This window comes from Pseudophryne corroboree, chromosome 10 (assembly GCF_028390025.1).
Source record: "Pseudophryne corroboree isolate aPseCor3 chromosome 10, aPseCor3.hap2, whole genome shotgun sequence".
Taxonomy (NCBI): domain Eukaryota; kingdom Metazoa; phylum Chordata; class Amphibia; order Anura; family Myobatrachidae; genus Pseudophryne; species Pseudophryne corroboree.
The window spans coordinates 225,600,265-225,627,736 of record NC_086453.1 but is presented as its reverse complement, the minus strand read 5'-3'; the positions used below and the strand labels follow the sequence as shown (position 1 = coordinate 225,627,736).

Sequence of the window (27,472 nt, the reverse complement as noted above, 5' to 3'; positions counted from 1 at the left end):
GCCCTTGTGGAACAACACAGCCCAGCAATGGGTCATGCTGGGCTGTGTGGTTCCACAAGTGCAGGCGTGTCAAAGTGCTGACCACTGACACCACTATTCCACTTTGGACCGCCTGCCCTTGTGTAACCACACATCCCAGCAATGGGTCATGCTGGGCTGTGTGGTTCCACAAGTGCAGGCGTGTCAAAGTGCTGACCACTGACACCACTATTCCACTTTGGACCGCCTGCCCTTGTGGAACCACACAGCCCAGCAATGGGTCATGCTGGGCTGTGTGGTTCCACAAGTGCAGGCGTGTCAAAGTGCTGACCACTGACACCACTATTCCACTTTGGACCGCCTGCCCTTGTGTAACCACACATTCCAGCAATGGATCATGCTGGGCTGTGTGGTTCCACAAGTGCAGGCGTGTCAAAGTGCTGACCACTGACACCACTATTCCACTTTGGACCGCCTGCCCTTGTGGAACCACACAGCCCAGCAATGGGTCATGCTGGGCTGTGTGGTTCCACAAGTGCAGGCGTGTTAAAGTGCTGACCACTGACACCACTATTACACTTTGGACCGCCTGCCCTTGTGGAACCATACAGCCCAGCAATGGGTCATGCTGGGCTGTGTGGTTCCACAAGTGCAGGCGTGTCAAAGTGCTGACCACTGACACCACTATTCCACTTTGGACCGCCTGCCCTTGTGGAACCACACAGCCCAGCAATGGTTCCACAAATGTTCTTTGGAAAGGAATAAACATGACATCATTAGTGTCTTTACTTAATATGTTTTTTTTTTTACAGATATCTACACAAGAAAAGAATGTAAAGAAGAACAAACACTACTTTTTTTTATTTTATTACATTTTATTTTTTATTCCAAAATAAAATACAATTATTTATATTTCTTCAATAAATTTTTAAAATGAGAAGTTTTGTGTTTTTCTTTAAATTATTAGTAAATAAAATGTAATATATGAGATGCAGTGGTATTGTGTTAGGTCGCCCATGGTACAGCAGGAGAACTGTCGTGTCCCTTTTCATCCATGATGAATGATTCAAGCAACTTGGGAAGGATACTCCGCAAGACCTGTGGAAGAGAATAGTATGAGGTTCCAGGTATTGGTAATAGTGTCACCCTTCTATGGAGAAGGAAAAGGTACAAGCAACACTTTGACACAAGCAGGTTACAGCGGCCCCAAATGCAACCCTCCGGCACTTGAGAAACTACACATCCAAGCATGCCCTGACACAGCGTAAGTATTGCTGTCAGGGCATGATTGGATGTGCAGTTTTGCAAATGCCGGAGGGCTGCACTTGGGACACGCCGGGGTGACTTGGACAGGAGGGGGTTTTGGGCAATACATCTCACCTGAGGGGGGTTGTCTGCTACATGGCGGAGGTCCAGGTCCACATCATAAGTAGGTCGCCCATGGTACATCAGGGGAACAGTCGTGTCCCTTCACATCCACGCAACTTGGGAAGGATACTCCGCAAGACCTGTGGAAAAGAATAGTATGAGGTTCCAGGTATTTGTGTCATCCAAACACAAGGTACAGCAGGGGAACTGTCCTGTCACTTCATCCACGCTGGTTCCTGCACCTTGGGAAGGATACTCCGCAAGACCTGTGGAAGAGAATGAGGAGCTAATTTGAGAGCGTTGACTCCACCCTGGGAAAGAACAAAAGGTCCCAGCAACACTGCGCATATACACAGGTTACTCAGACAAGATGGAGTTTTGGCCAATAAATCTCACCTGAAAGAGTGACTAACATGGCGGTGGTTCAGGTCCACATCACAAGTAAGACGTCCATGGTAGAGTGGGGTAAACTGGTCCAATACTGGAGTGGCTTTGCAGAAGTGTATCCTGGGTAAAACTGTGAAATCATGGGTACATTTCCCTCAGCAGAGTGAAGAAAAAAATATTCTTTTAAAAAATCAATTAAATAATACTTGTGAGTCAAAAAAAGACAAACCAAGTAGATAATCCCTTCAAATATAAATAGATATGCTATTAGCAATCCAAAAAGCAAAAAAAAATACATTTAAAATTTTTTTTTTATTAGATCCCGCCAGCAAAGTGAGGCGGAATAAAATTGACGAAATTGCTGTTTAAAAGCACTGTTGTCGAATCGACATTCTTCAATTGAATATACTTTTGTCGACAAGCCGCATTTTGACCATTGCAGACATGTCGAATTTTGAAAAAGGCGATTTGCAAAAAGTAGAATCTGAAATGGCAGGTATTTTGACGAAAAGTACTGTATTGCATTGACGAATCCAATTCGACATGTTTTTTTTGTCGAAAATGCCCCGTTTTTCGACATTTTCATGAATTCGACCGCAATTGCATATACCCCATAAATGGAAAAAGTCTTTATAAGCCTTAATGAAAAGGTTCAATGATGCTTGGTGATTTTTCAGCTGTGCGTACACGGATAAAAATATATTGTAAATAGGAGACTAATAAGAGGTACCTCTATTATGAATCACTGTTGCAAATTTAAGTCTCACCTCTCCTTATGCACTTGCAAACTTGCAAGCCGCATCAGAGTGTTAGAGACGGCTCAGTCAGGCCGGACAAGCAGTGTCCCAATGTTGGAAGTGCGGACACCGGCACTGTGCTAATACCTTTGTTTTAGATGGAAATACTGTAGAAAACCCAATTGCTCCTAAGTTGTGTCATCCGATAGAAGAAAGCTTCTTCGTTCTGAGCGCTGTACTGAGCCGGATGTGCAGCGGCTCAATGCTTTCAAAGTACAGAATGTCACGCCGCTGGTAGAATGTCCGTGTATTGCGGCTAGGCTCTAATCGGTCCACACAACTCAAAGGTATCAGGGAAATATCGCAGTCAGACTGGATCCTTCACTGGGGTGCCTTAACGCGTTTCTCGGCCTGTAGAACTGGCCGTTTCATCAGAAGGGAAGTGAAAAAATATGACTGTAACCTATATATGTACTAATGAATGTTGAAGTTTTATTTAGGAGGAGAAGGTGACCTGATTGTTTTCAGCCATTTCTCATGCACCCAGAGGAGTATCCAACCGGTAAAAGAAGAGCAGTAGCCTGTGGGGGAAGTGGCTGAGACCAGTGGAACAGGTAAGTATGGTATCATTTGTGTACATATATAGTAAAACCCAAAAATAAAACAAACAAAAAAATCAAGAAAGTAACGTCAGAAATGGAGAAAAATCTGTCTGCGGACAGAGACAAGGTAACACCCGGGTATTTCTTTCAGTTACCATATAAGAAGTATTCATTCCTAGTAATGCCCCTAGTCAAGATGAGCTCGGAAATGTTTGTTGGACCATGTACAGACCCTTAATACGGGATGAGAAGGATTGAATGAATACTTTGCATGACCTAGAAGCTTGTTAAACTTTTTTTTTGCTTTTGTCTCTTGCAGTAATAGAAAACTCTCCATCTGGATAAGATCACTGGTAAACACCAATTCGGCAAATGGGAGGTGGCTGTCTCTGTGCAAATGGACGGGCTCAATAAGGCATTGAGGGTCAGGGTGCAGACTTCTTTGTAAAATTGGAAAGGGGTCACAGTAGCTAATCTTAGATAGTGTGCTATTGAACATCACAAGAATAGTGCTAGGCGCAGAGAACAACAGGTGGAGAGGTTGAGGATGGTAAATATACTGGCACATACAGGAAAGACCCATCAGTCCAAACCCCAGATCCCTAATGGTCAATAATATGTTACACTTGTAGGAAGGAAGGGCATTTTGCCAGAGATTGTAGGAGTAGTAGGACACGTAGTCAATATAGATCCCCTAGACAGAAAACACAAGCCACATTATTAAACACATAGACGGGACCAAGGGACATATAGTAAGGAATCACAAGCCATATAGAAAACACAGATTTGGCTAATGGGAAGAACAAAATAAATGCAACATTACCCTTTGACAAAACTTGCTGGGGTTAAGATGGGGCCTCTAAACTTTTGCTTCTTTTTCCTAGCAGAAATGGCCCCTGATTAACTTAATTTTGTTAGATATGATAAACATATACTGTGCTCCCGCTCAGGAAGTACAAAGTATGTTAGACACCCCTCAAAGGCTAATGTTACATATCACTGTTCTATATGCATGTCTATCACAGGTAGAGGAAATTATCTCACAGATACCGGGTTCCCTATGAACTTAGGATGGACAGGACACTGGATTGATGGCTGGGATAGTCCCAATAGCGATACGACAAACACAGAAATTTTTTTTCAGGGGAGTAGACCAAGTAGAGAATCACTTCCCCGTAGTGCCCAATCCAGTTGTCAAATTTTTATAAAATCTTCTTCACCTCTACAAATTCATCTGTCACCAACCTCTATTCTGTTTTTCTACAGTTTCCTCTTCATCTTTTGCGTTCACACAGGGTGGTACAATACATGGACCCAAGTACAGTTCAAACTCCACAGGCCTAGGTCCTTCAGAGTTCTACCCAAGCCAAGTATATCTCAACAGCACGATAACACCAGTATTACTGCAGTCATGCACAAAGGGTGGAGAATGGGAATACTGGTGAAGGGAAATTTTGTATAGACACTGATATACCTGTTGGTGAATGGCAAACCTGACATTTTCTTTTTCATTTTCTTCTTCTTTCTCTCCTCTAGAGATGTTTTTTTTTTTTTTTTTAAGTTATGCTCATAGTACTCTACATTGCAAACACACGATAGTAAATTAAAATGAAAAAAATTGTGTTCCCCACAGGAAAAGGCAGTCTGGAGGACAAAGGGGTATGGCCAGGAGTCCTCAGGACCGTGGACAGGTGGACACGGTAAGCCAGTAGCCCCCAGAGCATGCCTTCCAAGTCTAGCTGAGGTGGCACACGGTCTGACTCATCTAGGCAAAGAGGGTATGTGCAGGCTGATGAGAACCTACTGGTGTGCACCAGGATTCTATTCTCATGCAGGTAAGAGAGCAATGACCTGTCTTGCTTGGTTGAGGAAGAATATTGGTAAGGCAATACCAACAGAGCCATCCCATATCCCTCCTGCAGACGGATCTTTTCAGGAAATACAAATCGACTTCGTACAGTTAACACCCTTTAGGAATTATTGTTATGTATTGGTGTGCACTGATGTTTTCTCAAACTGGGTAGAGGCATTTCCTGCCGCCACGGATGCTGCTGTGTCATGATTGATCCACACAATGATCAGAAATACACCAATGAGGTGACAGTACAGTACCTTATTGAGATGAGCCAGCATTTGAGAACTTGACAAAAGAACTTGAAACTGTTGATTGCTGGTATGCCAAATACTAACTGTCTAGATTGTGAACCAAGAGACTGTGTGATTGTTCTTACGCTCAGGTTGCCTAATAGACAGGTGGGAAGGACCATACCAAGTTTTGTTGACAGCACTATCCCAGTGAAAGTAGCCGAGAGAGAGACTTGGGTCCACGATTCCCATTGCAGGAAAGTCGGTAGTCCGGAAGGAACTTGTAAATGGAGTGAGATCGCAAAAGTATCACCAGAGACTCTGTTCCGTGAAGACTGAGAGGTGGCACTGTTGAACACTACCTGAGCGTACTAAAGGATTGCAGAAAGACCAGTCATTGTAATTGATTTGTTATGAACAAGAGTTGTTTTGTTCTATTTCTCTTTTCTCTCTTTCCCGCTGACAAACATTTTTTTTTCAGGATATTCTATTTTTGCAAGGTTTTTATATGAGGAGTCGAGTGTGGGACTGGAACTGGTTCTGGAGGAAGGAGTGATTTCCTTATAGGATCCCAGGATTAACCGATCAGTTTGTTAAAGTCAGAGAAAAATCAAAGGTCTAGTAGTTATGGAGTACAGAGGTAATCAGGAACAATCATACAATGGCTATTCACACATTGCAGATAAAGAGCTCATTAATATATGTGGAAGAAAGGTTTATGAGTGGCTCTCCCTGAACTCCGAAGGTTTATGTTATTTAGGAAGGACACTACTTATAACCCTTGTTCAATTATTAAACAGACCTAGCATACGTTCCAGAAACGGAAACAATGTTTAGAAAGTAATAGGAATATGTAGATCATGAAAATTTTATATGTCACTGTCACGATTTGTTTGTGTCTTCTTCATCTACCCAGCAGAACCTCAATCGAATCCAAACATCAGTGTACAAAGACGTAGGTACATGTATGTGTGAAATGTTCGTCGCAAATCAGACATTATAGGCCACAGCACTGTCCCAGCATACTCTATAGGTTGAATGTTGTCCCACACCCAACCAGTGGTCCCGTGACCGCCGAGTGTATATAGAGGATGTCTCGTCCTCCTCCCTGCCTTCCTTAAATATAGTCAAGTGTCTGATTTGCGAAATGAATACATACTTGTGTCTAGGTCACCGATTATTGTATGAAATATTTTTTTTATGTTAATAATTGATGGCAGTTATTGTTTACTGCCAAAGGGTGGACTGTCGAAGTCAAAAATATTACATAGAAAGAACATACAAACTCTACACACATATGAGTCGCTGTACTTGCAAATACGCGCAGCGAGCACAGCAATATATGGTAACACACACATTTACACATACATGCCACAGAGATGGATTCGACACTTATTTCATGCAGTACATAATTATAATAATATCAAGCGCCAGACATCATGATGATTTAAAATTATATAATGAAGTAATGTCATGTATGTGTATTATTTGAACGAAACCAGATACACCTGTCATATTTGGTATTAAAGCAAGCAGATTAATGTGTAGATTCATTTGACACTTGTTATTAAGTTGCAGGACATTGCAACAAATAGTTATGATTAAATGTATGAAAGCTAAAAATCACTTTTATTAGAACAATAGATATACATCAATGAGCTTTGGAACTCAGATAATGTGTGGGTGTATTGTTTTCTCTTATGGGATGCAGTGTTTTGCTATGTATAGCGCACATTCATGGCACATGGTAATAAGAGGTGAAGGTGTTTACAATATATATTAGAGCGGCATTTTAAATATTTGTGAGAAAACAATTTGGCATTCACAATATCTAACATAATGGGGCGTGGCTATGGCAGGCATAGAGTAGCACACAGACTATGTAGCTCTCCAGCTCTACCTCAGACATACTGATCCTATGACCCCCCCCCCCTTCCCCCGTGGCTATAAATTGGACCATACCTGCATAATGGTGGGGTGTGCCATTTGAGCCTGCTTTGGAGCCAGTTTGAACATTGCTCGCACCCGTTTCTATACTTTGCTGGAGTGCTTTGGGTTCTGACCGCATCACGTGAGACGCCGCTCTCCTGATCCTCCACGGCTTCTCACTAGTAACATAGTAACTTAGTTAATGAGGTTGAAAAGAGGCAAAAAGCCCATCGGGTTCATCCTGTATTCTGTATTAAGCAGTGCACATTATAATGCACCAGCCGAAATAATGGTTTCGTACCTATTGACAACTATATGTCGTATCACACCCATATACTTAATGTCAATATATTAAATGCTATAGCTTTGGATACTTTTCTCAGCTAGAAAACTGTCCAATCCGTTTTTAAATGCATTTACAGAGTCCGCCATTATTATCTTGTCCGGCAGGGCGTTCCAAATCCTTATTGCCCTTACGGTGAAGAACCCCTTCCTATGATTTGTACGGAATTTTCTCTCCTCCAGCCTCAGCGAGTGCCCACATGTCTTTTACAGAGTTCTATTAATAAACAAATCCCCTGCTAACTCTTTGTATTGACCCTTTACATATTTGAAGTAGGGAAGCCAATCCTGGGACATTTTTTCAATCCCGGGTATCGGGATTGAAAAATGGCCAATCCCGGGATTCCCGGGATTGGCTTTTAGCTAGGTGGCCGCCCCCTCACCTCACCCCGTCCAGCCTGCCCCGCACATATAACTCACCATATACCGGGGGCGGGCGGGAGGGGAACATCCTTTGATCGCTGCCTGCGGCTCCCAGTAGCGGCTGACAGCGCAGCGTAACCTCTCACGCTGCGCTGGGTAGCCGGAAGAAGGAAGCCGGGCAGCGACTGAGCGTCCTGTGGACGCTCAACGCTGACCCCTCAATCCCCGGGATTGGAGCTTCCAATCCCGGGATTGAATCCCGGCCATTTTTGGCCCTAAATCCCAGGATCCCGCCGATCCCGATCCCGGGATTGGCCACCATAATTTGAAGATATTAATAATATCTCCTCTTAGTCTCCTCTTTTCAAGGGAATACATATTTAACCTAGTAAGACTTTCCTCATACTCCAATGTCTCTAACCCTTTTATCAGCTTAGTAGATCACCTTTGTACTCTTTCGAGTTCCTCGATATCTTTTTTATAATATGGTGCCCAAAATTGAACACCATATTCCAGGTGCGGACGTACCAATGATTTGTACAGCGGCAGGATTAAATCCTCACCCCTTGTCCCAATACCCCGTTTTATGCATGCGTGCACTTTACTTGTATTCTTTGCTGCATTTTGACATTGTTGACTGTTATTAAGCCTATTATCTATGAGCACCCCCAAATCTTTTTCCACTACTGCTACCCCTATATTTTCCCCATTAAGTGTGTAGGATGCAAGTTTGTTTTTAATCCCAAAGTGCATAACTTTGCATTTTTCAATATTGAACCTCATTACCCATTGCATGTTTAAGTAAGTCATTCTGTAGAGACTCCACATCGCTTTCTGAATTAATTACCTTATACAGTTTGGTATCATCTGCAAAGATTGACACTGTGCTTCCCAGACCTATTCCTAGATCATTAATAAATATTTCTGCTGCGGGGTACACTGGGCTCCACAAGGATTAACATCGGGGTGTAGAGTAGGATCTTGATCCGAGGCACCAACAGGCTCAAAGCTTTGACTGTTCCCAAGATGCATAGCGCTGCCTCTTCTATAACCCCGCCTCCGTGCACAGGAGCTCAGTTTTGTAGTTGGTGCCTTGCAGTAAGCAGGCAGTCAGCAGGGGGGCTGCTCCTGTAGCCCTAAAGAAAAGCTATTTCAAGAAGAAGAAATTTGAAGACTGCAATTACTGCAGCTGTGTCTGGATGTCAGTCAGATATCCCCTACTGCAGCTCCATCACTCCCCCAGCGGCGCTGTATACTCCCGTGCCCTGGTTGCCGGGTAATTACAGCGGAGGTTCCGGTGTTCTTCTAGTCAGTCACACACTCGCCGCTGTCCTCCCGGAACGCGTGGCCGCATACAGAAGGAGGTAAGGGGTCTCTTTGGCCCGCTGTAATCACGATCTAGCGCGGCCGGTGGGAGGCGGGCCGTGCACGCGCTGGCGTGGACACTGTAAGGGGCAGGGGCTCCACTAACCACCAGGGCACTGGGCACAGGTCGGTTTTCTTCATAAAACCGTTTGTTTGACAGCCCGCAGCGCCTGGTGGGGATGCCAGCACAGGGGATAAGGCCTGACCTGTAGCCCCTCCCCCCAGCCCCAGGGCGCCATTTAGGCAAATGTTTCTGCCCTGGAGCTGCATATCTCTCCCTTACCCCCTGTCAGCCGCCATTACACAGATCTGCGCTGTTCCTGGGACTGCTTGGGCAAATCCTCCTCTGTAAAGCCATCTGCACGTCAGCGCTGTGCATTTTGCAGGACACTTAAGTATTCTACCTGTCAGTGGACAGTGTTAGTTAAGAAAGAGTGCAAACAGTCAGGGTTGTGTGGTACAAACACCCTGTGATATACTGTACATTCAGTATTTGCTGTGTTTTGCTATATCTACTGTTTATATATATATATATATATATATATATATATATATAGCTATACTGAGTATTATTTTGTATTGCTAGTCCAGTGCAGTCTTATTGTATGTTATTATTTCTGCATTGTACATTGTGACTTTCTGTGTGTGTGCATGTAGCTGCTGAGTGGCTGCCATCTCGTGTATTTAGCTCAGCCTGCTACCCCTATATCCTGTAACCTGAGGGGGGTAAGTGCGTCAGGTTTATTAGACTATATACGTGTTTCACAGGATATACTTACTGTGTATTTTTCTCTGTGATTTCTGGTCACCATATATCTCTTGGGTTCCCGGTTTGTGCTGATAACACTACACTGGGAGTTCTTGCTAGATATAGTGCTGCTAATATTTTACTAGGTTGCCTGATATTGAGCTTCTCATTATGTCAGCTGCAAGGGGCAATGGAACTGGGGCAGATCCCACATTGAGTGGTGCTGCCGCTGCACTCTCATTTGAGGAAAACATGGCAGCAGAGAGTTCAAGTTCTGGGGGTTCTTTGCCTCCCAGTGGGTTTGTAGCAACGGGGGTCCACAATGACCCGCCCTGGGCTACCTTCTTCACGTTATTAAATACGCTGGCAACTAAACTTACACCCCCTATGAAACCACCTGTGCCAGTACAGCAGTTTATGGTCCCTGCAGTCAATCCACCATGGGCAGATCAGATCTCATCACAGTTACAGCACTTGAACCAATCACTGACTAAAAAGAGGTCTAACTCTCGCCCGCCTAAGACTAAACGGGCCGCTACTTCCTCACAATCCACCACCATTCCAGACACTTCTTCTGATGAGGATGGCGCATACACTGACCCCACAGACACTGACTCTGATGCTCCAGATGGGGAGGGACGGTCACAGGAGAATGTCCCTGATTTGATTGAGGCTATCAGGCTGATTCTTCACATTTCTGATGAACCGGAACCTGAGCATGTGTCTAAAAATCCGGACGGATTAAAACATAAGAAAGTGGTTAAACAAGTTTTGTCTCATTCTCAACACCTGGCTGACATATATCAGGAATCCTGGTAAAATCCAGGAACAAAGTTCACGCCGCATAAGAAAATGTTGGCTCGCTACCCTCTCTCTGCGGAGCTATGTAAAAATTGGGAAACTCCTCCACCTGTAGATTCTCATGTGGCACGGATGGTAGTTTCCTCTGCTCTGCCAGTGACTACCGTCACCTCTCTGAAGGAACCGATGGATAGACGTGTGGACGGTTGCTTAAAGGTGATTTACACCCTGACAGGGGCTGTGCATAGGCCAACCATTGCAGCGACATGGGCTGCTGAAGCTGTTGAAGTATGGGCTCAGAAGCTGGAGGCGGAGCTACCTTCCAACGCTTCTGATCATGCTAGACAATGTCTCTCATATATTACCACGCCTTCTCATTATCTTAAGGAGGCGGCTTCCGATGCCGGGGTGCTGGTGGCCAAGGCTGCGACTACGTCCATCTTAGCTCAACGTATCCTTTGGTTGAGATCCTGGTCTGTGGATCTGAATTCTAAGAAAACCCTGGAGGTACTTCCTTTCAAGGGAGACATTCTTTTTGGAGAAAACCTCAATAAGATCGTGGCTAACTTAGCTTCTGCTAAAACGGCTTGCCTACCGAGTACGGCGCCAAAGGCTAAAAGTACCTTCCCTCGCTCCTTTCATCCTCCAGGAAAGGCAAAAGGTCAGGCGTACCCAAAACAAGCACGTACTTCCAAACCTGCTAAGCCCAGACCCAAGCGGGCATGGGCTGCCCGTCAGCCTGCTTCCAAAACGGACAAGCCTGCCGTTTGACGGGGCGGGCCTCCCTCTGGGCGATCCCAGGGTAGGGGTCCGACTTCTAGGATTTACCCAGGAATGGTTGATGACCACTTCCGATGCCTGGGTACGGGAAGGCGTCACTCAAGGTTATGCCGTATCCTTCAAGAATCGTCCCCCTCATCGACTTTGCCTGACAGATGTCCGTTCGGATCCGGTGAAGACAAAAACTCTTCATTCGGTGGTACAGTCCCTCGTGGACATAGGAGTGGTAGTACAGGTGCCTCTGGCTCAGAGTGGCAAGGGGTACTATTGACCGCTGTTTCTAGTCCCGAAACCGAACGGGTCCTCACGGCCCATTCTCAATCTCAAGTCTTTGAACAAATATGTGAGGGTCTCCAAGTTTCGTATGTAAACTCTACGCTCTATTGTTCTGGCCTTGGAGCCTGGGGACTATATGGTCTCCCTGGACGTACAGGATGCCTACCTGCATATTCCTATTGCAATGTCACATCAGCAGTACCTCAGGTTTGCGGTGGGCAACCTTCATTACCAGTTTCGGGCATTGGCCCTCATTCCGAGTTGTTCGCTCGCTATGCTCGCTGTGCAAACGCTAAGCAGCCGCCCTCTGGGAGTGTATCTTAGCTTAGCAGAAGTGCAAACGAAAGGATCGCAGCGTTGCTGCAAAAAAAGATTGTGTAGTTTCTGAGCAGCTCCAGACCCACTCCTAGCTTGCAATCACTTCAGACTATTTAGTTCCTGTTTTGACGTCACGAACACGACCTGCTTTCGGCCAGCCACGCCTGCGTTTCTCCAGGCACGCCTGCGTTTGTATCTGACACACCTGCATTTTTACACTCCCCGAAAACGGTCAGTTACCTCCCAGAAACATCCATTTCCTGACAATCACTCTGCGGCCAGCAGTGCGACTGAAAAGCTTCGCTAGACCTTGTGTAAAACTGCATTGGCTGTTTTTGAAATTACGTCGCGCGTGCGCATTGCGTCGCATACGCATGCGCAGAAGTGACGCTTTTTTACCTAATCGCTGCGCTGCGAACGAAAACAGCTAGCGAACAACTCGGAATGACCCCCATTACATTTTGGGTTGTCCATGGCTCCGCGTGTATTCACCAAAGTCATGGCGGTAATGACGGCTGTGCTACGCCGTCAGGGGATCAGGATCCTCCCGTATCTAGACGACTTGCTGATCCTGGCAAACTCCCCAGAAATTCTCCTACGTCATTTGGATGTGACAATCCAGTTTATGAAAACTCACGGGTGGCTCATCAACTGGAAGAAATCTTCTCTGGTCACTGCATTGGACTGGTTAACAAAACTGAGCTCCTGTGCACGGAGGTGGCGCTGAGCATCTTGGGAACAGTCAAAGCTTTTAGCCTGTTGGTGCCTCGAATCAAGATCCAACTCTACACCCCGATGTTATTCCCTGTGGAACCCCGTGTACCTCGCAGAAAGAGATTTAACAAAGGTAAGTTCTTAACATAAATCTCCTTTTTTTCTATTTCTGGTTGTATTGTTTGTAGATATTGTTCTGTATATATTGCGACAAGGCATCAGTGTGTTCTTTTTTCTTTGCTGTGGGCGTGGCTGGCTGGGGGCTGTTTGTTCCATTATTAGGACTCTCTCTATTGGCTACAGTTAATATATTGTCGTGGAACGTGAGGGGGATTAATTATATAATCAAGCGCTCCCTTGTGCTTCGGCAGATTCAACAGTACGCTTCAGACATAACCTGCCTCATGGAAACCCACTTAGTGGGTAGTAAGATTATGTCTCTTAAAAAGCCTTGGGTGGGGTGGGCTTTACACGCTATGCACACTTTAGCATCACGTGTGGTGTCACTCCTAATTAAGAAATCTGTCCCTTTCTTCCTGGATTGTGTCCAATCAGATTAATGGGGCAGGTATGTTTTTTTTAAAGTGTAAGATTAATTCCATTCCTCTACTTCTGTTAGCTGTTAATATGCCACCTCCATACTCCCATGATATACTTAAAAAGGTGACATATTTTATGGCTGCTTCACCGGTTGTGCCCACTGTATGTTTGGATGATTTTAATAATGTTTTGGATCCAGGGCTGGATTGGCTGTCTGCGGTGTCTTCTGTCTCTACTTTAGGACGCTCGAGATTTATGGATGCTGTCTCCGAGTTGGGCTTGGTTGACCCTTGGAGATTGAAGTATCCTACTTTGAGACAATATTCATGCCTCTCACATTCATACTCCTCATTTTATAGAACTGACCTGGCCCTCCTCTCCAAAGATTTAATACCCAGGGTTCTTGCTGTCAGATATGAAACAAGAGGAATATCGGACCTTGTTGCTGCATCTTGATTTAAATTGGCAACGAGGTCAGGCAGTTTGGAAGTTTAATCCTTTTTGGCTGACACATATGGGGGAGGGTTCTGACTTTGATTTTTTTTTTACTTAATGTGGATGAGGTTACTGTATCTCTACTCTGGGATGCATTTTAGGCCTACCTGCGAGGGACTTTGCTTAAGAGAGTGGCAAGCTTGAAATCCTTTTTTAGAAGACAGGAGACCAAATCAAAAGCACGGGTAGTCTCTTGTGAAATAGCTTATTTGAGGGATAGGCTAGATTGCTCTAAATTGGCCTGGGTGTCAGCTCAGAATGAATGGAGAGATTATTTGATGGAAAAGACTCAACATAAGCTTCTTTTTACATCTCATGCTCTTTATGCCACTGGAGACAGACCGGGCACTTATTTAGATAATCTTGCGTGAGGTGATCGATCCTTCTGCACGGTGGTGAAGCTTGTTGGCTCTGATGGCTCCGTTTTGGATCAAACTCCTCAGATTGTTGCCAAATTTGTATCAGTCTATCGGCAGTTATATAGCTCTAAATTGGATTGTAGTTTACTAGAAAGGACTACCTATATTCATGATATACAATTGCCCTGTCTGTCTGCTGAAGCTCGTGACCTTCTTGAGGCCCCTTTGACACCAGACGAGATTGAAACTGCGATTAAAGCATCTCCTCATGGTAAGGCCTCCTCGGGTTTGGACGGGATTCCTCAAAAACAGTGGAAGAGCAATATTGTGTAGTATGTCCTAAATTTCGGTGGTTCTGGATTGTATGGTTCAACAAGATGGTTCGTACCGTACTCACGTCTAATACGGAGGAATTCACACGTATAAAGGTTTCTTTATGGACCCGAAACTTCTCCTAACTGGATGGTTTGTTAGTCGTGTTCTTTCAAATCCTCACCGAGTGGTGTCCCAGCGTGGGAGATACCGGGGAGAAGAATACCTCAATTAATGAATATATCACAGTCGATTTTATTCAATTAATTATACTGGCAGCCGGTGGAAATAAGCTGGCATACCGTACTCACACTCCAAGTATATTTAGTACACCCATAAAGGTATCTTTAAAAGTAATCCAAACTCAGACAAATCAAATGAATGTAAAGATGTAGATGGGCAAGCGTACCCCACTTACAATCTTCTATGATGTTATCCAGCATGTAGCGGTTTCTTTTTCCACTTTCTTCCCAGGAAAATTCCGTCTTCAGAGGCCATGAATTCGGGGCGAACCTGGTGCTATGGAAAAGATATATTGACGACGTTCTTTTCATCTGGAAAGGGGATTCAGAGAGCCTGAATGCCTTCTGTGAACATCTCAACCACAACAGCAAGAACATCCAACTAACATTTGACATTAGTCAAGAATCCGTCCATTTTCTAGACCTACTAATATTTATCGAGGATAACCAACTGAACACACGTACATACATTAAACCCACAGATTGCAATTCCTATATCCCTTTTTCCAGTAACCATCATCCCAATTGGCTCACCTCAGTCCCAAAAAGTCAGTTTCACCGACTACGGAAAAATTGCTCCAAACTGGATGATTATAAAGAACAAGGAAAGACTCTGATGAAACAATTTGAAGGAAAAGGCTACGGTAGGACACGACTAGAGGAACCGTATCAGGAGTATGAAACAATCTATAGAAATGTGATGCTGAAACCCACAATAAAAAAAGATAATAAGAAGAAAGAAGAGAATAAGATTATGTTCATAACCAAATTCAATAGTCAGTACAAGGAGGTGGAACAAATTATTAAGAAAAATTGGAGCCTTCTACTTCACAACCCCATCATAAAAGAATACCTTACAGAAAAACCACAATTTGTCTACCGGAAAGCAGACAATATTAGAAAAAAGGTGGTCAATAGTGTAGTGGAAGGACCTAAAAACCTTAGGACTATTCGCTCAAAAGGATTCTACAGATGCGGTATGTGTCAAATGTGTAAGAACTGCAAGAGTAAAAATTCTACTATCACCCAATACACATCTACATCTAATAAGAGAAACTTTGAGATCAAGGACTTTATCACCTGCGATAGTAAGAATGTGGTATATCTGGTTCAATGTACCTGCAACAAACAATATGTTGGAAGGACCACACGGAAATTAAAAGAAAGGATGAGTGAACACCTCAGGAACATTAAGAAAGGGGTGGAAACTCATGGAATCTCAATGCACTTTAAGAAAGAACATATGTGCAAACCCTCAGAGATTGCCCTATTCTGCGGGATACAACTGGCTCCAAAAAATTGGAGAAGTACGGACATTGAGGAGAGACTAGCAAGGACAGAGATGAGGTCGATTTTCAATTTGGGAACCCTACAACCGAGAGGAATGAACCTGGACTTTGAAATCAAATGGTTTCTGTGAAAACTTTTAGCTAAGGTATTGGCGACCAGACTGAATCAGGTCATTTCCCAAATGATTCATCCTGATCAAACAGGATTTATGCCCAGTAAATACACATCCATTAATGTGAGACGTTTGTTCACTCACTTTCAGTTTCCCCGGGAGAAGGCAGACTCTTATATTGTAGTTTCTCTTCATGCCGCTAAGGCCTTCGATTCAGTGGAGTGGGCCTTCCTCTGGGAAACCATGAATAGATTTGGTATTAGCCCTAACTTTATAAAATATGTTAAATTGTTGTATTCCTCTCCTATGGCTAGGGTTTCGGTGAATGGGTACGTTTCGCGCTCCTTTCCGTTATCTAGGGGCATGAGGCAGGGTTGTCCATTGTCTCCCACTCTATTTGCTATTGCTATTGAGCCGCTAGAATGCCTGATAAGTGCAAATGCTAATATGTTAGTACTTACTGTGGGGGCCAGGGAACATAGAATAGCTCTATACGCAGATGATTTATTGTTATTTGTGAATGATTATGCTCATTCTATGCCCCTGATTTTAGATCTGATAAACACTTTTGGATGTTACTCTGGGCTCAAAATTAACTGGGCTAAGTCCAGTATCACCCCACTTAGAGGTAAAATTCCGGTGACTCCTCTGATCTCTCTTCCACTCAAGTGGGTTGACACATTTAAGTACTTGGGGATCTGGGTGTCTAATGATTCTCGCGAATATGCCTCTCTAAATATAACGCCACAGATAGCCTATCTTCGTTCTAAGGTTAAGATTTGGGGAGAGCTGCCTTTGACAGTCACAGGCAGGGTCAAGATGGTTTATCAACCCAAACTTCTCTATGTTCTCCAACAATCTCCTGTATATATCATTGAGAAAATATTTAAACAAATAGACAGTTTATTTATTGTCATCCTTGATATGGGCAAACAAAAGAGCACGCTTAAAGCCTAACACTTTGTCTAGACCGAAATTACTGGGTGGTTTGGAGCTCCCTGTTTTCAAATGTTATTATTATGCGGCACAATTGTCACATATTTGGGGCTAGGTACATGATGCTGATAATTTCTCTCTTCACTCACAGATGATATCGTTGGAGTATCCAGGTGGCACACCTCTACAGGTGCTCCTTTGTGGAGCTACTAAAATGACTACAATCCCTTTAGTGAAGCAAGCTATTCTTATTTGGAAGCTGGTGCATGATGTTCTGCGAGGTGAGGATATAGACCCGGCTACCCCTTTAGATAACCGGTTTGGTTTTCCAGAATTATCCTCTTTACAACTGAGTGATGTGTGGGGGAAGTGGGGTATAATATCTTTGGGGCATCTATACAATGGGGAAATATTTAAGTCTTTCCAACAACTTCAACAGGATTATGGTGTGCCCTCTTCCCATTTTTATTGTTTTCTACAGTTGAGACATGCGATTAATGCGCAGTTTTCTCATGCCCCTCCAAAACTTGTTGATTCCCCAGTTAAACGTAAATGGGGGTCAGATTTGGGTCCTATTACTGAGGAGGCATGGGAATGCAGCTTAGGTTCCCCTCGCTCCTCCACCACCACTGTTAGATATCAGCAGATACAACTGTTTATAATTCATAGAGTGTATATGACTCCGTTGAGGTTATTTCATATTGGAGGTAGACATGATACAAAATGCCCTAAATGTGGTGATTTGGATGCTGATTTTTGGCACATGGTCTGGTTACGTCCCCTGGTCACAGTGTTCTGGAGTGATGTTATTGATGCCTTGGTAGCGATTAGCGTCCCCTCACCTGTTTTTACACCTGCAGTTTGTGTTTTGTCAGCTGTGGAGGGGGAGACTCTGGACACCCCTAGTCAATGTTATATATTGAATTTATGCGGACTGGCTAAGGTTTGCATTGCTAGACTTTGGCTGGCCAGCAAAGCACCGGTATTGCAGTCTTGGATTTCTCTAGTTTCAGCACACAAGAAATTTGTTTACCTGGCCAGAAAGGCTGAATCAAAATATTTTAGTTTTTGGGGGCAGTGGCTTGAGTCTTCTCACTCGACACTTCGATGGTACCTGAGCCTCTGGTACTTTCTGTCACATAAATTCTAACGCTAGGGGCATGTATGGCGCTTCTAATGTATCTACTGGTTATATGGGCCCCCCTTGTTTTTTCGTTAGTGCTTTCCATTCCGAAGGTAGTTGGTAGCCCGTGGCCGGCCATTCTGGTATCCATGCGTGTATGCTTTGTGCACTTATGAATGCGCATATGATTGATATGTGAATAAAGTGTATCTCTTATTTTCTGATGCCTTGTCCGCCCTTTTTATTTTCTTTTTCCTTTTTAATTGATAATATCACTATGTGGTAAGCAATATGGCAATTCCTTATACTACACATTTATTGCAGAATGTGATTAACCAACTTGTTCCCGAGCTTAATGTATGATCATAATAGAATCCACACACAAATGTATAATTGATGCATGTTGTTTATTGTTTAGTTGTTTTGTACTTGTCTGTTTAGTTGTTTTGTACTTGTCTGTATAACTTTGAAACACCAGTAAAACTATTGAATTAAAATATATATATATATCTAACATAAGGGTGGGAGGTCCGAAGGACAATTCCATCTTGCACCACTTTTCATTTCTGCCACTTCTGTGTGGCAATGTTTCATAGATGTGCTATAAACTACTGTACATTCATACTGCTGTTCTGTCGCTTACTAACCAGCCAGCGCGTTGCAGATTTTGGATTAAACTGGATGAAAACAATATTGTGAGCTGTGCGGTGGTCAAAAGTGGCTGGAAATGACTGTACATTTATGTTATTGTAGCTAATAATACTTTAAGAACAAAAAAAGGCCCAAATTATTTGATTGTAATAATAAATGCAAAACCAGATGACAAATTAGCAAAAATGGTCCGGCGCACATCTCTAGTCCGAGCACAGTGGTCCTAAACAGCTACTGGATGCTTGAGGTAGTGGGCTGACTTGTTCAGCACTGCTGACAGGCAACAGTGCATCAAATTACAGATATCCTGAATCAGGGACCAATTCAGATTGCCTCTCAATGAACAGTACACATTACATCGTATGGGCTAAGAAAGCAAAGGCCTGTCCTAGGCCATTGCTATGTGTTGCAAACAGGGTGAAATGCCTAGAGTTCACCCTGGAACACAAAAATTGGTCAGTAAGTGATTGGGTACAGGACATGCAGTCTGACAAATCATGTTTTCAACTATACCATGCAGATGGTGGGGTGAGGATATGGAGACAATAGCATGAAAGCCTGGGTCCTTCTCTGTCCACTGCCCTCAAATCTTCAGGAACTGGAAGATGTAGTTTATGGCATTACGGCTAATATTTAGGACAAAACAAACAGCCAGTAGAAACCATAACTAGAAGAATTCAAGCTATATTAAGGGCAAAAGGCAGCCAAGTAAAGTACTAACCCAATGATCATAATAAAATTGGCCATATAGTGTTTATCTCTATACTATTGTTGGCTTTTGAAAGCTTTATCAATGAGGTCTTACATTTATATTATAGGAGGTGTAACACCCATTAGCCCTGCAGTCGAGGTTCCTCTTTTGCCTTATTATCTGTGTTTGTTTATATTATGGACGTATTGTTGCCAGAAATTAATTATTTGTGTATTATGAACTTGGTGGGTTCAGGGTGGTATGGTTTGGTTTCTTTACTTTGTTTCTCCCTCCTGCTTCTTTAAGTACTACCTTATGGAGTTTGTATGGTTTCTATGTGACTGTTCATATACAATATGGTGCACCCACTCTGTGGAATTAGACTCTCCTCTAGTCTCCAAACCTTCAAGTGTTCACTGAAAAATCACCTCTTCAGGCAAGCTTATCAAATTCCGGAACCGCCCACAGAATCTTCATAAGCTATCCTACTCAAGTACTGTACGTCCCTTCTATACAGTCCACACATAACTATTTTGCAATAGATAACAGCTATCATTATGCCTACTCTTCCTATAGTTTGTAAGCTTGTGAGCAGGCCCTTCTTACTTCTATCTCTGTCATTAGCCAGTTTGTTCTATCACTGTTCCCAGTTGTAAAGCGCAATGGAATATGCTGCGCTATATAAGAAACTTTTAATAAATAAATAAATATGGACTAAGTGAGGAGTTTGTGTAGTGATGCTGGTGGCACCAAAACATGGAGTGGGTATGTGGAGCTATCCTTAGAACTCTGGTTTATTAAGGTGATTACCTGGTATATGTATTTATGAATCACTATATAGTACTGGTCTTGGTCTATGCTCATTGTCTGTCTTTTTTTTTTTTTTTTAACTAGGTAAATAAGAAATAGTTAAGAGAGGCTGGCTATTGGACATGGAGGAGCGATTTTTGGTGTATATAGGGGCTCACAGTTTGACATTACGGTGTGACTTTATAAAAGAGGTTTACATTGGATTAATGAGTTGCTCATAGCAACGAATCAGATTCTAACTATCATTATCTAGTACATTCTATAAAAATTAAAAACCTCTACTTGTCCTCTTTAGAAATTTTTAAAAGTCTCCCCCAGCTCTCATTGTCAGGTAGGCTTCTGTATGAAGGCCAGTGACCGTCCAGGCTACGGCGTATGTGTTATGTTTTTCCTAGCACTTGGCATAAACGTGATTTTGTTGTGCCCCCCTTAATTTGTCATATCTATGATATATTTGTACGAAGGGGGCCGGAATTTCTCTCTCCCGCTCAGCCTATTTTTTCATGCTGGGGATGGTATTGGGGGGACCTAGCAATGGGGTACATTTAGGGAAGTGTATCTAAGCAACAGGAATTTATATTGTCAGATATGGTCCTTATATTTTATGGTTATAGTTCATTATGTGAAACATTTTTTCCCTACATTTTTTTAAATGCACAAAATACAAAAGGTTACATGACGGTCACTTGTGTATTACTGTGACCCTCTTTGCACATGGCATTATTCTCAATAAGTTCAGCTAGAATATAAGAATCTTATTAACACTTACACTGGGTAAAAGCAGAATTCAGTACAGTTGAAGTATGTCTATATACTGTATAGGATCTCCTGGAGTCCTTGGTTTGTATTACTCCTTCAAGTTAGCTATAGAATAAATTAATGTATGCATAAATATATTTATGACTGACTAGCCCCTCTTTATAACCTTCATTCTGACACATAACCTTTGTGTAACTTTTCTGCTTTCTATCCAAACCTCTGTGCTTTTATACTGTATACCTTATCGTTCTCATCCAGCCTCACACCTGCTACCACATACATTCCACAGTGCCCTGCCTTCTGGTTAACCTCAAACTTCAATGTACATATCCCTCCTCCTCTGTAGTCAGGACATAATTGGTTTGAAAACTTAGCTCCCAAGTACATTTATTTTTATCACAATGTAAACTAAACAATTTAGCATTTATGAGGTAAAGGCTGCAGTAAAGGGGAAACATCATTAAATGAAGCTAACTTTGTGGAGACAGTTTTAAAGAGTATTCTTTCATGAGGCTGTGAAATGTCAGTTCGCTAGGAATCAGCTACCTCACTGAGGCATGCAGATTCTTTGGTTCAGCCCACAAAATACATGCATACACTTCAAGGTGATAAAATAATTAGCCTTTTAATGGTACATTTCATGAAGGTCAAATCAGTTTATTGTATTTAGTTCAACTATAGCTCTCACTACTTTTAAGTTTGGGAATTGGTACAGAGAGTGCAAGTTTTCAAAAGGGGGTGTGGGGTACCCACTAGGACACCCCAAACACCCTCTCTTCTCTAACTTACGCACCTGATTTGCTGTAGGCACCAACATGCAATACCACATCCTTGTGAGCTACACATTATTTTCAGAAGTCTCAGTACAGTAGTCAATATAAAAAGTCTTCAGTGATAGGACACGGTGGGACAGACCAATAGAATTGGGATTATATCTAAATCATGACCATTGAAAATTCAACTGGTCCAGGATTTCCTCCATTACTAAATTGATTGCGAGATGGAACAACCTTTAGCCAATCAGATCATCACAATGTCGTGAATTATATTGCATGAAATTATAATCGTCCAGTAAATCAAGTTAGTAAATCTCATTTACCTTATGCACTGTATTGCGCAGGGTGAAATGTTTAGATGGTAAACTAAGCAGACATCAAGATGAGTATTTACTCACCAGTCCAGGGAACCACCCCGTCTGCATTTTCACTGCCGGAATCCCGACAGCCGGCATACTAAATGTATCCCTAACCGCCTACCCCTTTACCACCACCCAAACAATAGGACTATTTTGTGTCCTTTACATTAGGTGACCTCTATTTCTCTCTAGGAGGGTGATTCACTTTATTTTTAACAGCCGCAATGATTAATGGGTGCCTGACGGAGCAGTTAAATTGTTGCGGGCACCCATTAATTATTTCACCCAAATAAAATGGATTTAGCGCGTATAGTGACTAACCCCCGACTGAATAAGTGGCTGCACCACAAAATGTGCCTTTTAGGCGCCAAGACGGGTCACTTTTCACACATTTCTGCTCAGGAGGTGGCGAGAACAAATGTGTCTTCTGCGGCACTCGCGCCCAAACGAAACAACTGAATTTCTCCGTAGGGTGCCATCTAGTGGCAACCACGGGACAAAACAGTTGCATCGCCCCCTAGGTGGCCAAATTAACACACTGGACCTCCTGGTCAGTTTCAAATTGCAGCTACTGTTAGAGGACACAGGAATGCTCCATTTCTTGGTGTATGTTGCTGTTAATTTCATTGCTTTTCCTCTTGGCATATTTAATAATAATTTCTGTGGATGACACATTGGCAAATCAGGCATCGACTTTTAAACCACTTTCTAAATCCATTAGAACTTGTGTAGTTTGCTAGAAAGTACTATAATAAATAACCAACTAATGTAGGGTGTACACTTGGACGACCAATTTGGTAAGCATTTGCCTGTGCACACACTCTCACCAATCGGCCGGTCGATATGTCTGGCCACAGAAACCCGTGTTGACGTAATTGACGGCAAGAATTTGCGGCTAGCATATAAGTCGGTCAGTCGGTTGCTAGTAAACACAGGCAGTTGTGTAGGACACACATAAACAATGTATTGCATCTGCCGTGCTGCACGGCTGAGGCTATTTATCTGTGAACGATGATGCTCACAGATATATTGTGTGTACACACCTGCAGATGGTCGGTACAATATATCATTTGTCGACTGTTCGGATGATATATCGTACAGTGTGTACCCAAATCAGTTTCAATTACCATGTAGTTATTTTCTGCTTCCATTTACTGTAGCTGCTCTTGCTGTTTCTCATTGCATATTGGGGATCATTCCGAGTTGATCGCTCGCTAGCTAGTTTTAGCAGCCATGCAAATGCTATGCCGCCGCCCACTGGGGAGTGTATTTTAGCTTAACAGAAGTGCGAGCGCATGTGCAGCCAAGCTCAGCAAAACAGTTTGTGCAGTTTCTGAGTAGCTCTGAACCTACTTAATTATTCGTGTCCGGATTTGACGTCATACACCCGCCCAGCGAACGCCCAGCCATGCCTGCGTTTTTTCAGACACGCCTGCATTTTTGCAAACACTCCCTGAAAACGGTCAGTTGACACCCAGAAACGCCCCCTTCCTGTCAATCTTCTTGCGGCCGTCATTGTGACTGAAAACTTCGCTAGAACCTGTGTAAAACAACAAATGCCTACGTGCGCAATGCGGTGCATACGCATGCGCAGAAATGCCGATTTTTAGCCTGATCGCTGCGCTGCGAACAACGGCAGCTAGCGATCAACTCGGAATGACCACCATTGAGAGATAATTTTGCATTTAATGCTCAGGTACCAGACTTGAAGAAGATGTCTGTGTTTCTCTCTCTCTGATGACACTCATTTCACTGACAGCAGTCAGACAGTGTTTCTTTTATATTATTTTTTTGTGCCTGTGTATTATTGTGTACCTGTTATTGCATTTCATTTTGTGTGCAGACAGTACAGCAGAGTTATCTTCTGTTAGATACTGCTCTCCTGGTCACAGAAAGTAATATAATAATTTCTCCTTATATTAGCCTGCCAACAGTAATATTGCTGCACAGAAGAGGTGAATGATAGTGTCCAGGAGGGAGATAGCTGAATGAGGCACCACCTTCTATCCTCCTGTTACACGTCATCATCTTCCTTCCTAATCATAATTAATGACAGTTCTGAAACTCCCTACACCTTGCACGGGGTCAATAAAATATTTTGGATTTCTCAGCTGTCAGTTGTGAGACCACCCATCACACGTTATTCCCTGGAAGGTGAAAGGAGATAGTTTCCAGCCTTTAAAAGAGCATAAACAGCTTCATTATCTGCCACACGATCAGTGATCTTGATGTTATGTATTCCTGGATGGTCTTGGCAGTATGCAGTCTCCCCTATACCAAATGAGCACGAATTGCAGCTTCTGTCAGAATACAGCTGTTTCTCTCATGGTGAACAGTGGGAACCTTGGCTTATGTGGGACCAGCCTAATACCTGTGAGGACAAAGTTCTCACCTACTCTTCTTGTCCACAACTTGCTTCATTCCCCTCTAAGTGGCAAATGTATCAAACAATGATAAGGGACAAAATCCACGTTATCACCTAAACAGAGCAAAACAATATGGTTGTCAGATGTATCAAAGATAATACTGTGGAGAAATCCGCTATTTCAATGGTTGTTGACAGATGTTTAGTTTTCAACGATGCCACCATGGGGATTCTCTTTTGATGCTCTTGTTTTGTTACTGTCTTCCTCTGTTTCTATTCGTTTTTAATGTACTAATATCGCCCCCCCCCCCCCCCCCGTTCTCTTCTTATTACTTTTTAATATACCCTGCTGTATTAGTCATGTAAAAAACATTTCACGGTTTTTTATTGGGTTGCATTTTGTGCCTGATTTGTCTACTTATTTGCAATTGCTTTGGTCTTCTCCTTTACTATGTGCTGTTCATATCTTTCAAATTATAAAATAATTAAAATAACAAAATGAAAACCAGAAAATCAGTGCTGAAAAAAACACACCCCGGCAGTCTACAAACTGTGTGATACTGTACTTGTAGAGAAGCCTCCTTCCACCATTTCTGCACCCTCTGCAAATGTGGGGGATGAGAAGCTGGTGACATAGATTTTGAGGATGCCACAATGGAAGTGCAACAGGATGAGGGGGATATTTGTGTTGCTGATGCCGGCGCTAATAAGGATGTTGAGGATGAGGATGTTGTTTGTGTAAGTCAGGCACCAGTGGAAGCAGCTCTTGCCTGTGATAGGAAGAAGGCCATTGTCATGCTGGTAATAAGACCAAAAATCCACTTCATACGTGTGGAATTATTTTATTCAAATCCTGACAATTGTCTAGCCATCTGTAGCGTTTACTGCCACCTATTGCATCATGTGCAGTGAGTTCATGGAAAGTTTTTTGGAAAATCAGAAACTTATGATAAAAAATAACAACAAGCAGTCTGCTTCTGCTAGGGAAAGATCTTCATCCCAGAAGGGGACCAAGAAGACTACTAGTAGTTTCAAACAACAATTGACTATTAAACAATCCTTTGCAAGAGGAAGCAAGTATGACAGCTGTCACCCAGTCGCACAGCTGATCACTGACGCTAGGGTGGCTATGCTAGTACTAGATCTGTGTCCAATATCCGCTATTAATGCAATGGGTTTTAGATAGTTGAGGTTCTGTGTCCCGCTACCAAATTCCATCTCTGTTCCGTTCTACTAGAAAAGTAATTCCTTGCTTGGACCAGGACGTTAAAAATACCTAATTATTGATATTCCGGGTGGCCAGCAGGGGAAGAGGACGTGCCCTGGAGCTCTCAGCACGGCGTCCGCTATTTATTAGCCTCCCCCTGCCTCTGGCCCACACATAGCGCACTCAAATACCCCCTTGCCTCCCTGCCCGCCGGGCCCGCTATCGGGGGACGCTTTTCCGGGAGCTGGGGGCCGCTCACGGAGCTCCTGAGCCCCGCGGCCTACACCACCTCCACAGGCCGGGACCTCGATTTTAGCCGCGTCCCGCCGCGGACTTCCAGGGCGGCAGAGCGGAAGATTCTGCTTCGCCCGCGTCTGAGTCACCCGCTCACCATACCTCCCCCGGAGGGCGGCCACTGACCTGTTGGGTCCCTACTTGGCGGCACCAAGGCGCTGGGCAGCCGGGAAGAGGCTTCTCCTCAGGCTGCATCACATCTCCCCCTGCATCTGGTGGCCATCTTGGAGGAGGCGAGCTGGTAAGCTGAAGCTCCCTGCTACAGGCAGTCAGCTGTGGTCACTGGCAGGTCCGTGATCCTTGCTGGCTGTCCTCTCTGGCCAGGTTGGAACCTGCTAAATTGGACCTGGGATCTCATACCCTCTCCTTATTATACCTCCAACTTCTACACTCTATTTCTGGAAGAAATATCATTCATCTATAATACATCTATTATCTCATTGCACTTATTGAACTCCCTCTGCTGGAGGAACATTATATTGCGGCTCATATTATTATATATCTCAAGCTGTCTACGGCCGCACTCACTGCTGTTATTATCTAGTGATGAGCGGGTTCGCTTTCCGAGAAACCGAACCCATCCGAACTTTACCTTTTTTTACACGGGTCCGAGCAGACTCGGATCCTCCCGCCTTGCTCGGCTAACCCGAGCGCGCCCGAACGTCATCATCCCGCTGTCGGATTCTCGCGAGATTCGGATTCTATATAAGCAGCCGCGTGTCGCCGCCATTTTCACACGTGCATTGAGATTGATAGGGAGAGGACGTGGCTGGCGTCCTCTCCGTTTATATAGTTAATTATTAATAGTATACTACACAGTTGATCTGATTGCTTAGCTTATTGTGGGGAGGATTGGGGAGCAGCTGTTAGGAGGAGTACAGTGCAGAGTTTTGCTAGTTTTTTATCCGTTCTCTGCCTGAAAAAAACGCTCCATACCATATCTGTGCTCAGTGTGCTGCATGATATATATCTGTGCTGAGTGCTCACACTGCCTAATTGTGGGGACTGGGGAGCAGTTATAGCAGGAGTACAGTGCACAGTTTTGCTGACAGTGACCACCAGTATACGTTTGTCTGCCTGAAAAACACTCCTGTGGTGGCTTTTTTTTATACTAGTTTAGCAGTCTGCTGACAGTGTCCACCAGGTCCATTATACTGTATATAGCAGTACGGTAGGCCACTGCTGTACCTACCTCTGTGTCGTCACTCGTCGTCCATAAGTATACTATCCATCCATCTACATTGTATACCTGTGGTGTCTTTTTTTTTTATACTATATAACTATAAACGCAGCCTGCTGACAGTGTCCACCAGGTCCATTATACTGTATATAGCAGTACGGTAGGCCACTGCTGTAC

The 27,472-nt window shown here is 43.5% G+C and overlaps 1 long non-coding RNA gene across 2 annotated transcripts; it reads right to left on the bottom strand.

Annotated features, from left to right (window-relative positions):
• Window positions 1-883: 883 nt before the first annotated feature.
• LOC134966409 (uncharacterized) lies at window positions 884-26,460 on the bottom strand. 2 transcript variants are annotated; one of them, XR_010188643.1, is made up of 4 exons: window positions 26,242-26,460; window positions 7,121-7,266; window positions 1,360-1,487; window positions 884-1,077 (listed from the first exon to the last, which is right to left on the bottom strand). It is a non-coding gene; the product is annotated as an uncharacterized LOC134966409 (long non-coding RNA). The 2 variants fall into 2 exon arrangements; XR_010188644.1 differs by lacking the exon at window positions 7,121-7,266 and having other exon boundaries at window positions 885-1,077; window positions 26,242-26,458.
• Window positions 26,461-27,472: the final 1,012 nt, after the last annotated feature.